The 13,362-nt window shown below is 38.0% G+C and overlaps 1 non-coding gene across 1 annotated transcript; it reads left to right on the top strand.

The window, feature by feature from the left end:
- Positions 1-12,579: 12,579 nt before the first annotated feature.
- Positions 12,580-12,711, top strand: LOC123640928. The gene has a single exon (XR_006736156.1). It is a non-coding gene; the product is annotated as a U11 spliceosomal RNA (small nuclear RNA).
- The last annotated feature ends 651 nt before the right edge of the window (positions 12,712-13,362 follow it).

The raw sequence follows: 13,362 nt of genomic DNA, 5'->3' as shown, positions 1-13,362 counted from the left end.
TATAGATATTTGTAATGTAATTTGTATTTCTTAAATTCATGGCTGGTACACAGATGTCAATTTTATTGTAATTCTTAATATTTTAAACAAATGTGGAATATTATTTTCTCGTTACTAAATATTACTTTTTAAAATTTAAAAAAAGAGGCTAGGCACGGTGGCTCATGCCTGTAATCCTAGCACTCTGGGAGGCTGAGGCAGGAGGATTGCTTGAGCCCAGGTGTTTGAGGTTGCTGTGAGCTAGGCTGACGCCATGGCACTCTAGCCAAGGTGAGAGCGAAACTCTGCCTCAAAAAAAAAAAAAAAGTTAAAGAGAAGGAGCTGCCTCCTTGAGGTTCCTTGTACTGTTATAACTTATTTTATTGTTAGGAGGAGTGAATTTTCTGAGGCCAAATATATACCAAGAGTTTTTAGATGTTATTTCTCCTACTCTACTTTTAAGGTAGATACTTTACCACCTTCTACAGGTGCAGAAACAGGTTCGCAATGTGTAAATTATGGCCCCAGCATCTTCTGACTGAGTAGAAGCAGGGTAAGAATTTGGAACAATGTCTCTCTGATTTCAGAGTATGGGTTCTTCCTGTTCTACCAAATGCTACCAAATGTTCCCAAACAAATTATCTCATTTCATTTTCTCAAGAACTCTCTTAGGGAGGCATTGATATCTTCATTTTTAAGGTTAGGAAGGTTTAAATGATTTTCTCATGGTCTTGGCATTCAAGAACTCAAATCCAAGTCCTTTGACTTTTAAATTCAGTGACTTACCAATCAAGAACATGGTCATCTTCCCAATGATAAGCCCTAGAATAACTGGGGCCGAATGTAGGATTTCATATTTAAATTAACCTCCAATATATAATAGAACCATTAAAGTTATATGATTAAAATCTTCATCTTTTTAGTTTTCTTTCCTCTAATATAAATAACCAAAGTAACATTTACCAAGAATCATTTTACATTCTAATAGCTCCATAAGTGATGACAAATTTTCCTAATTCCCAGATTCCTAGCTCGCATGTCTTGTTTCTTAGAATGAGAAGCTTGGGAAGGAAGGTTAAATGAATTGCTCAAGGTCATGGAGAGACCTTGCAGCTGAATGTACTTTCCAAAAGCCAGATCCGTGCCCTTATCATCTAAATTGACTTTGCTCAGCAGGGAAAGAAAATTTCTACATATTTCCTCATGTCCACCTCAACCTTTAGCTTATTTACTTTATCCCATGTGGCTTCCAGTACTTTGTCCTATCAGCCTTAAGAAACTCTTGATCTCTGATGACCAGAGAGTTGAGAATACAGAACGCACTTTAACATTCTCTACCCTGAAATGCTATTTTGGTTCCACTTAAACAGCGAGATGTTGCAAAGGTTGTGACTGCTGTGACTCTTTTTGAGAATCTATTTTTTATATAAAATAATTCATGTAAAAAAATGTAAATACTCCATCCTGGAATTGAGGTACAAAAATGAGAATTATATTTTCTTCTCTCTGGGACACTGGTAACTTCAAGTCAGTAAATGATAAGAAAGGGACACTGGTCACTTTGAGTCAGAAAATGATAAACCTTAACATATAGGAGATTTTAATCTGTGGTTAGCTTTTATTTTGACTTAATTTATATAAATGTGGAGGAACTCAAGGTCCCTGTCTCCATAGCTCTAGCAATTGAGAAGGGCATCTTGTAGGGTCTGGGTTGTGGAGATGTACAAGATGGGAAATGCAGAAAACTCACAGGAATTTTCTAGTTGGTTGGGGTTATCAGAATATTAATCTCTGTTGGTCAGCTGATCAGTTCAATATATATGCAGATACACAAATGTGCAAATATTCACATACAAGGTGTAGCTACAGATGCAGTGACATATAGCAGTGGAAAATGCAACACAAATCTCCCATCGTTAACATTGCAATCTAAATCTCCTTCCTCAGTGTTTCGTAGATCTCCCTATAGAGGTCCTTTACCTCCTTAGGTAAATATATTCCTAGGTATTTTATTTTCTTTGTTGCGATTTTGAGGGTATTGAGTCCTTAATTTGGTTCTCTGTTTGACTGTTATTGGCATATATGAATGCCTCTGATTTGTGTGTATTGATTTTGTATCCCGAGACTTTACTGAATTCATTGATCAATTCCAGGAGTCTCTTGGTTGAATCCTTGGGGTTTTCTAGATATAACATCATATCATCAGCAAAGAGTGAGAGTTTGATCTCTTCTTTCCCTATTTGGACTCCCTTGATTCTGCTCTCTTGTCTGATAGCTCTCGCAAGGACTTCCAATACTATGTTGAAAAGTAAGGGGGAAAAAAAATCTAAATCTAAGTGAAGATGCTGCTGCTTGAGTTAGTCTAGAATCTAGTATCTGCATTATGCTTTGCTTTAAATGTCTAATATTAAGAAGTTTGAGCTGTTATTCTAATGTTCAATAGTGAAAGTTTCAGATGAGACTGGGTACCACATATTAAGTGCACTTGACAGCATTCTCCTACTTAAATTAACCCTCACAATTTTCATAGGAGATAAGTGCTGCTAATATCCTTCTACAGCTGCAGAAACAGGTTCACAGCATTTATTTATTCAGCAGGAGAATCTGAAGCTCAGTGAGATTCAATCCCCAAGGTCACAGAGCATACTTGTCATTCTAGCCTTTCTGTCAAGCTCTTCCCCACCATGCAACACCAAGCTGCTTGAACACCCAACATTCTGATTCTGTTCTGGTTGGTTTACGGTTTTCCTGTTTCCGTACGGGATAACTTGTGCTCTGCATTTTCTTGGGAAGGAACAGTGGTGTTGGGGAGAAGTGACTCTGCCTCTGAGAAACTGTTTAGAAATTTTCCAGACCATGTCATGGGGATAGCTTAAGCCCAGACCCAAAGCACTTAGGTGAGCCAGGATGGGGTGTTCTGGGAGAGAACAGAGTCAGGAAAAATGTCCTACACCTTCATTACAGTTGTTTTTATTATTCTTTGGCCTTAGAGAATACATGCAGAACAACAAGGTCAACCAATCAGGTGTGGGGCAAAGCTCATCGTGAGCTAGCTTTCTCCAGACACCAAAATGAACATCAAAGGCAGCTTTGAAGTTCAAAAGAAGTCATAAAGTCAGCCTGAGGATCTGTGAACCTCTGGCAGAGTGCTATTTCCTTGGCAGTAGTGCTGAGTTTTGAAAGGGAGAGAATAAAGGGAGAAGTTATTAAGAAAACTGAGCATCTTACAGCTCATCTGATACTCACAGTTGATCATCCTACAAGATGTTAAACTCCAAGAAAACAACAAGAACTAGCACTTCTGGTTTTATACTGTCTACCTAATCCCTACTTCAGAGCAGGTACTATATACATAATAATTCATTCATACTTTCAATTATATTTATTAATATTGATTGGTCAATTGATAGAGCACCTACTATGTGCTTCTAACTGCTAGAGATATGGAAATGGATGAACCAAAGTCCTTACTCTTGTGGAATAAATGCATCAATATACATATATATATTAGGTGGTATACGTGATCATAAAAAAAATAGAACAGAGCAAGGACAAAGAAAATGAAGACTAACAGAGTCAGGAGCGAGATAGAGGTAGAGATAGGAGTGAATAAGAAAGACAGACCCTTGTACTAAGAGGGCATTTAGGCAGGGAGTCCTGAAAAAATTGAAGTAGGGACAGTGCAGATATGGAATAACAATCTAACATAATCAATTAATAATTTTAATTTCCTAATCCCAATGCTTCCAACTCCTACTTAGTTGAGTGCAGGAAGTTCAAAGTCTCCCTCCCAGGAACATCCAGGGATTATCATGTGCATAGTCATTTGTTCATGAGTCAGACTTGGCCACGGACTTAGTAATACATGTAACCACATTTCATTGGATTTGATATCAACTAATGAATGCACTTCCTTCTCTGCTTGTTGGTCGTTTCCTAAAAGGTGAATGCAGAGAGACTATTTCCCATTCCTTAGACCTACGGGAGCTTCTGCACCATTGTATATAATTAAAAAGGAGTTTGAAGTTTCCACTGAAATTTGAACTGTTTCAAGCTGTTCTGATGAGGTACTAGAGAAGTTTTAAGTCTTATATTTAATCATGTGGATAATTCAAGTATTGGACAACTTTTACTGGCTGCCACTGACCAGGCACTTCACTTTTGCGCTGAGTTTTGACACAATTTTGCCCTAAGGGTCAGAAGTATGATGCCCTAAGGCATGGGAGTAACAATGGTTCACTGGGGCCATCACTTGGACAGTTAGTAGGCAAGCAGTGAAGCTCTTTTTTTATTTTCCTTTCTTTTTTATTATTATTATTTTAGCACATTGTGAGGGTACAAAAGTTTAGGTTACGTATATTGCCCTTACCCCCCCACCTGGTGAAGCTCTTTATAACTTTTCTGAAAAACAACATATTCCTGAGTATGATTAAGCTGTACGTGGTTCAAATCTAGAAAACATTTCATCCTTTCTCTATATAACATCCTATACTAGGTGCTTTCACATAAATGTTCCCATTTATCCCTCAGAGGAACATGCAAATCTACTGAAATGTCTTAAGGACACAGAGGCTTACTATTTCAATTCTAAAATAGAGTTAACTCTGTTTCAGAATTTTTTGCACCCATTCTCCATTCCATTTCGTATTTTTCCTTAAAGCGACAGTGTTTAAATGACGAAAACTTTTCTTTCTTCCTCAATGATTCTCACAATTTGTTGTGTTTAATAATTACTATATAAGGTTCTATTTACAAAACCATTTGTATTGTACTTTGTGGGTGATTTAAGGAATTTCTCCAGGGCAATTTTGATTATAATTAATTATTGCCTTGGTGGCTGGCTGACTTTAGATTTTATCCTCTTAGGTAAGATGTGACTTTGCTCTACCCTCAAAGGTAAAAACAGATCCAATTAAAGATCTCTGGTCATAATAAGCAGAAACATTCCCTTTGGACCCACGCACAGATGTTTGGAGGGTTTGCAATTTTAATGAAATGAAACTTTTGATCCCACTGCACCTCTGGCTGCTGCTACTGTCCTTTCAAAGAGCTCACTCATGCCATGGGTTTTATAGTGCAAATGAAATGCACAAGTATTCTTCGAATTACGTAAACAATTGCATTTATAAATCTGGAATGTTGTTGAGAGACAATTGGCCCTGAACAAAATAACTCCCAACTCTCTTCTTTAATGTTGACTGTTCCACATTATGCTTGACCTAAATTCTATGTTCAACAGTTTTCCCCCGCAAGTGGCATGTTTTTAAGTGCCAGATGTAGATGCATTCAGCTGTAAGGGAATGTATACGAGTCAGTGTATAAGTGACTAGCACGAGGATATCTTTGTTCATTTTTTCAAATATTCAAGAAAGACTTTGTTCATCTAGGAAGAATTTGCCAGGACTTATTTGACAGACACCTGAGTTATTAACACCTCATCTGAATATTCTCACCTTCAGATGATAAGCAGATAAGGACAACATTTAAATTTAAGGAATGTCTCATTCCAACAGACAGTGAGAGGAAATGATTTCCAGGCTTTGCTTCATTTGAGAAAAGGTATATGAGAGGACAGAGGAGACACAGGTGATGTTTCACAGAATGGTGATAAGGAAGAATCAGTTTCTGGAAAGATACCATAAGAAAGGCTAAAATTAAGCAGAGAGAACTCTGATAGTCCATGGTTAGTCAGTCGCTCATCCTCACTCATGGATCATTCTAGAAGGTCAAACCCTGTGTCTGTCCTGTGAGAATATAAGGCTACCAGGATAAGAGAGATTCAGTTATAAAATACGTTCTTAGGTGATCATAAATCCAGAAGCAATGAATGTAGAGATTATTGTGGAACAGTCATAATTCTGCTATCTTCTTCCCTTAAATTGTACCTAAAACATCTATCATGTCACTTCTTGAATTCTAGCAAAAAAATGTGCACATTGGCTGTGGTGTAAAAATTCTCTAGCATACCAATATGAGACTCTTAGCTGCAAGCTCTATATAAAAATGATATATGTAAACTTTTGAATATACAGATGATGTTAGTAAATAACCATCAGTAGGAAATGGGTTTTGACTTATTTTTATTTGGTCAGGTTGAGATGCATTGTGGTCTCTTGCTCATCCTTTTCTGTGAGACCAATATGAGATACTGAGCTTAATTAGGAAAATCGTATATTTTATATGCTTCTCTGAGCTGAGCTCCTCTCATAGGCTCCAGTAGAATTTTGTTTAGTGGTAGCTTGTTAACTACAATTTTAAGGAGGAAAGTTCATTAGCAGAAGTCTGTATGGAATGTCTAGTAGGAGGATGTCTTTAAAAAGAAAACAGACTGGACTTTGCCAACAGATTGAGATTTAAATCTCAGCTTGACTATTTACTAGCTGTATGACTTTGTATAAACTATCCTAAGCTTTGTTTTAACTACAAAGTAAGTTCATGATATTAATCACTTGGTAGTTAAGCTAATATAATAGTAACTGACCAAGACTTAGAAACCCTCAATAAGTGTTAGTTTCCACTCTCCTTTGAAGATCTACTTGTTATAGCATTTCTAAATATAGTTAATTCTGACTTTTGTGGCCAGCCTAGATGAAGTAGAATGATATGGGTTTACTGTCCTACTTAAAACCGCTTTGAAAATGGAAAAAAAATATGAAACAACATCAAGCAACACAGGACAAATTACCCTTAAGAGAAAAGAAACAAGTGAGGCAAGCTCTGTGACTGTCATAGCCTACTGCTTGGAGAGCACAGGGCAGGGAAGGGGAATCCAGGCAGAGGCTGGCAGTCTCCCTGAGGTAAGGAGACAGAGCTGGGAGTCTGGGGGAGTGAAGCTGGGGGTTCTAAGAGCATAGTACAGGAGAGAGCTGCACAGAAATAGAACTCTGGAGAACTGCAGGTCTCCCTCAAGTATTCACTTGAGTCACGATTAGCCACATGTGTGAGGAAACTATCCAAGGCTGTGAAAGGGTCCAGTAGAAATTATTAGAATAGTGTCTAAAGCTCACAAAGGGGCAGGAACAGTGCCTAATCCCAACAGCCAAGATGGAAAACTTCATAATTCATAAGGCATCAGTTAAAATACTAACAAAGGCTTCGCCTCAACAATAGGGAAAATAATTAGCCCAAGATTAAACATTGCTCTGGTTCCTGTTAACAAAGTTTAAAGGCATGATCCAAAAGCATCAACTGTTCCCAAGTAACTTAACTGTGTCCCAGAACAAAGCTCAAGAATAATTATAGGACTACAAAAATTCTCATCACCCAATAAGGCAAACTACACAATGTCTAGCATTCAGTAACAAAAAAAAAAAAAAAAATCACAAGGTATACAACAGAGAAGAAAAATAAAATGCATAATGAGAAGAAGAATCAATCAAAACTGACTCAGAAATGACACAGGTGATAGAAACAGTAGATACAAGCATTAAGTCAGTTATTATAATTATATCCCATATGTTCAAAAAGCTAGCAGAAAGACTGAACATATTTAATAGAAATAGAAAGATATACAAAAGGCAAAAAAATGAACTTTTAGAGATAAAATCTATAACTTCGACATAAAAACACACTGGATGAAATTAAGAGCAGATTAGACATTTCAGAAAAAAAAATTAGTGAACTTGAAGACATAGGTGTAGAAACTATCCAAAATGAAACAGAGAAAGAAAACCACCAGTGAACTATGAGACAATTTTATGTAGCCAAATATATATGTAATTGGAGTCCCCAATAAAGTGTGGGGAAATATTTGAAAAATAATGACCAAAAGTTTTCCAAATTTGATAAAAATTATAAGCACACAAATGTAAGAACCTCCACAAACTCCTAGCATAATTAATGAAAAGAAAACTATACCAAGATACATCATAATAAAATTTCTTAAAGCCAAATATAAAGAGAAAAATCTTAAAAGCCACTTGGGGAAGAAGAATACTATATAAAGAAGAATAAAGACAAAATTACAGTAGATTTCTTATTGAAACTCTAAAGGTAAGCTAGAAGGTAGTCGAGCACATTTTTAAAGTACTAAAAGAAAAAAAAATTGTCAAACTAGAATTTTTTACCCAGTGAAAATACTTTTTAGGAACAAAGATGGAATAAAAACTTTTTCACACATATAAAAGAAGAATTAATAACCAGATAACATAACTACAAAATAGTAAAAGAAAATCCTTCAAACAGAATGAAGTGATATCTGAGAAAAACTTGGACCTACAAAAAGAATAAAGAACACCAGAAATGGTGCCTACCTTGGTAAATATAAAGAATGATTTTCTTATTACTAAATTCCCCATAAAAGTTAATCAGGGGAGGGGGCCAAGATGGCGGACTAGAAGCAGCCTGCACTCAGGGCCCTCAAGGAGAGAATCCAAGGTTGTGGGGAGAAGTTCACCTGCAGATGAACCATCTCAGAGAGAGCACTGTGAATCACCAGAGAAGCAACTGGAGATACCCAAAGTGAAGGAGAAGGTGAGGTGGGGTGATCCACTGGCAAGATGAAAAGGTGCCTGGGGGAAGAGTCTATATGTGGGGAAGGATTCAGGGAGAGATCCCTGGGCTCCACTCTCCCCCAGTGGACACTGCAACCTGAGCTGCGAGGGGCTACCCCACCACAACAGGCCTCCAAACCAAGCAGAGGGCTGCTTGGAGACTGTGCAGCAGCATTACATCGGAGAGCAGGCACAGTGGTTCCCATCAGCTTCTGATCCCAGGTCTCTGCAACAGACACCATTCTGCACTCTCAGCTCCAGAGCACCTGGTCTACAGACAGGTTGGCTCCACTGCAGCTGCCTCCCAATTACCCTTGCCAAGCCAGGGAGGCAGTGAGGAGGGTAGGCACTCTCACAGGCATTTCATCTAGGGTGCTGTGCATTCCCCCCTCCAAATCCCCACACCACCCACCTCCCAGGAATCCAAGCAAAGAAGGCACACACCATGGCCCCAGCATCTGGGGTAACCACCTAAAAAGCCTCACCCAGCTGGCACTGCCATTGCCATGGGGACACCTAAACAGAACAAACTCCCATGCCACCTGCCTCCATGGAGGACCTACCCAGCCCCCTGCCTGAGCTTCCAACAATGGTTGAGGACCAACCCACTAATCCATACAAATATCACCCAACACCAGCTTGGACTGTGACAACCATAGGGGGCAGGCGACATCATAGGAGAACAGCTGTGTCACAGGCTCCCAGTGCATCCACCCCTCTTGCAATGAGTGGTCAATATGCCAGAGTAGGACACAAAAGCACTATCCAGGGAATCTCTCTTTATTCTAAGTAGGAGAGTCCCCGGCAAAGGAAAACAGGTGTGCCACAAACCTATCTGCCCTAAGCTGAAAGAAGAGGTTTCACATGAGAAGAAAATAGCAAAAGAATTCTGGCAACATTAAAAAAAGCTAATTTGACACCCCCAAAAAATCACAATAGAGCCACAGCAATGGACCCCAACCAAAAGCGATTTGTTGAAATGTCAGAAACAGAATTCAGAATATGGGTGGCAGATAAGATGAGTGGGATTGAAGAGAAAGTTGAAAACCAACACAAAGAAGCCAAAAAAATATTTCAGGACATGAATGAAAAATATGAAAAACTTGCTAAAGAGATGGACAACTTAAGAAAGGATATAAGAGAACTTAAAGAAATGAAAGAGTCATTTAGGGAATTTCAAAATACAACAGAACTCTTCACCTACAGGCTAGACCAAGTAGAAGAAAGAATCTCAGAAATTGAAGACAAGGGTTTCAAACTAACCCAGTCAGTCAATGATGCAGAAAAAAGAATAAAGAATAAACAAGCTGGGCGTGGTGGCTCATGCCTGTAATCCTAGCGCTCTGGGAGGCTGAGGCGGGCGGATTGTTTGAGCTCAGGAGTTCGAGACCAGCCTGAGCAAGAGCGAGACCCTGTCTCTACTAAAAATAGAAAGAAATTATATGGACAGCTAAAAATATATATAGAAAAAAATTAGCCAGGCATGGTGGCACATGCCTGTAGTCCCAGCTACTTGGGAGGCTGAGGCAGGAGGATCGCTTGAGCCCAGGAGTTTGAGGTTACTGTGAGCTAGGCTAACGCCACAGCACTCTAGTCCAGGGAACAGAGTGAGATGCTGTCTCAAAAAAAAAAAAAAAAGAATAAACAATCACTCATAAAAATATAAGACTGTGTGAAGCAGTACTTACATAAATTATAAGTATCACTGAGAGGGAAGAAGAAAAAGCAAAAAGCATGGAAAATCTATTTGAGGGAATTATTGAGGAGAACTTCCCTGGTATCACCAGAGATTCAGATATCAGATAAAAGATGGTCATTGAACACTGGGAAGATTCATTACAATAGGACATCTCCAAGGCACATAGTCATTGACCAGGCCAAAGTCAAAATTAATAAGAAAATTCTACAAGCTGTAAGATGAAAGCAACAACTATCCTACAAAGGAAAACCCATCAGGCTAACAGCAGACTTCTCAGGGGAGACCTTACAAGACAGAAGGGATTGGGGCCACATTTTTACTCTTCTTAAACAGAATAATTGCCAGCCAAGAATTTTGTATCCTGCAAAACTAAGTTTCATAAATGATGGAGAACTAAAGACTTTTCCAACGAAGCAAACACCAACAGAATTTGTCACTACTAGACCTGCCTTATAGGAAATGCTCCAAAGTGCATTATACATGGAACTGCACAATAGGTACCTACCAGTATAAAAACACCTCAAAGTTAAAGCTCACTGTTCTTATATAACAATAGCACAACAGGTCAAACAAAACAACAAAGTATCATCCAACGTGATGAACAGAACAGCATCCCAAATATCAATATGAATACTGAATGTGAATGGTCAGAATGTCCCACTTAAAAGACACACACTGACTGAATGGATGAAAAAATACAACCCAATTATTTGCTATCTCCAAGAAACACATAAAACCTGCAAGGACTCACACAAACTCAGGGTAAAGGATGGAAAAAACTATATCATGGAAATGAAAACCAAAAGTGAGCGATAGACCTTAATGTACAATGGTAAAAAAAAAGACAAAGATGGTCATTATGTAATAGTAAAGGCAACAATTCAACAAGAAGACATAATAATCCTAAATATATATGTACCTAACACAGGTGCTCTCAGATTCATAAAGCAGAGTCCACTAGACCTAAGCAAAGAAATAAACAGTAGCATCTTAATTGCCAGGGACTTCAACATCCCACTGACAGAACTGGACAGATCATTGAAGCAGAAAATGAATAAAGAAACACTAAACTTAAATGGGACTCTGCCTACATGATGAGGGCGTTGCACACCCTCTGGGGAATGGTCATGCTTGAAGGTGCAGACCCGGGGAGGTGGGGGGGGGGAGGGGATGGAGGTATGACTACATGATGAGTGCCAGGTGCACTGTCTGGAGAATGAGAACGGACGCGCTTGGAACTCTGACTCGGGGGGATGGGTGGGACATGGAAAATGTATATAACCTAAACTTATGTACCCCCATGATGAGCTGAAATAAAAAAATATATATAAAAAAATAAAAAAAATAAAAAATAAAAAATAAACAGTAGCATCTTAATTGCCAGGGACTTCAACATCCCACTGACAGAACTGGACAGATCATTGAAGCAGAAAATGAATAAAGAAACACTAAACTTAAATGGGACTCTACAAAAAATGGACCTAACAGACATTGACAGAACATTCTGCCCAAAAATTATTGCATATACATTCTTCTCATCAGCCTATGGGACATTTTTCAAGATTGATCATATCTTAGGCCACAAAACAAGTCTCAGCAGATTCAGAAAAATCAAAATCATACCATGTATCTTCTCAGACCACAATGGAATAAAACTAGAAATCAACTCTAAGAGAAACCCTCAAATTTACACAAAGTCATGGAAATTAAACAACCTGCTGCTTAATAATCCTTGGGTCAATGACAAAATTAAGATAGAAATCATAGGATTCCTCAAACTGAATGACAAAGGGAACACAAGCTTTCAAAATCTATGGGATACAGGAAAAGCAATCCAGCAGAACTAAATGGAATGGAAACCAAAAAAGAAACAAACAAAAAAATTCAAAGGATCAACAAAACAAAAAATTGGTTCTTGGAGAAGATAAACAAAATTGATAGATCACAAGCCAGATTAACCAGAAACAGAAGACAAAGTATTCAAATAAACTCAATCAGAAATGAAGAAGGAAACATTACAACTGATACCACAGAAATACAAAATATTATATCATCTGTGAATACTACCAAACTTCTATGGACACAAACTAGAAAACCTACAAGAAAGAAAGAAATTCTTGGAAACACACAACGTCCCAAGCCTGAATCAGGCAGAAATAGAACTCCTGAACAGACCAATAATGAGCAATGAGATTGAAGCAATAATTTAAAAACCTCCCAAGAAAAAGGCCCAGACTGGACAGATCCAAAGCCAAATCCTACCAGATCCACATAGAAGAACAGGTACCTATCCTACATAAATTTTATTCCATAACATCAAGAAGGAGGGAATCCTCCCTTACTAATTCTATGAAGGCAGTATCACCTTGGTACCAAAGCCAGGAAAGGATACAACAAAAAAAAGAAAACTACAAACTTCCGTTGTGAGTGGCACACATAGGACAACTCGACTGCCCTTTGTGCGGAATCGACATTAAGAGATTTCAGAAGCATAATTTTTTGGTATTTGGGCTGCTGGTGATGGTTGGTCCTGGTGCCCTTATTAAAAAATAAAAAAAAGAAAAGAAAAGAAAAAGAAAAAGAAAACTTCAGACCAATATCCCTCATGAACATAGACACAAAAATCCTCAACAAAATAAACATTCCCTGAGTTTTTAATTTGGAAAATGCTGGGATAAAGACACTGTGATGACTTAACAGTACATACAGTTGTTGTAGTAAGAACTTTGGATAGACTCTCTTCTCACAAACTATTAAAATTTATGATCAGCTTGTTTCTTTTTATTGCTGAATAATATTGCAACATATGGATGTACCAGTTTGTTTATCCATTCATCTATTGAAGGACATCTTGGTGGCTTCCAAGTTTTGGTAATTATGCATAGAGAGCTGTTAACATTTGTGTGCAGGTTTTTGTATGAACATAAGTTTCCAACTTGGTTAAATACCAAGGAGTGCAATTGCTAGATCATATGATAAAAGTGCATTTAGTTTTGTAAGAAACTGCCAAAGTGGCTGTACCATTTTGCATTTCCACCAGCGATGAATAAGAATTGTTGCTTCACATCCTCACTAGCATTTGGTGTTGCCAGTGTTCTGGATTTTAGTCTTTTCTTTTCTTTTCTTTTTTTTTTCTTTTGAGATACGGTCTTACTGTCTCCCAGGTTGGAGTGCAGTAGTGTCATCATAGCT

Source organism: Lemur catta, chromosome 6 (genome assembly GCF_020740605.2).
Source record: "Lemur catta isolate mLemCat1 chromosome 6, mLemCat1.pri, whole genome shotgun sequence".
NCBI classification, from domain to species: Eukaryota; Metazoa; Chordata; class Mammalia; order Primates; family Lemuridae; genus Lemur; species Lemur catta.
Note: the sequence above shows the minus strand (reverse complement) of the source record. Positions and strands in the feature narration are given on the sequence as shown.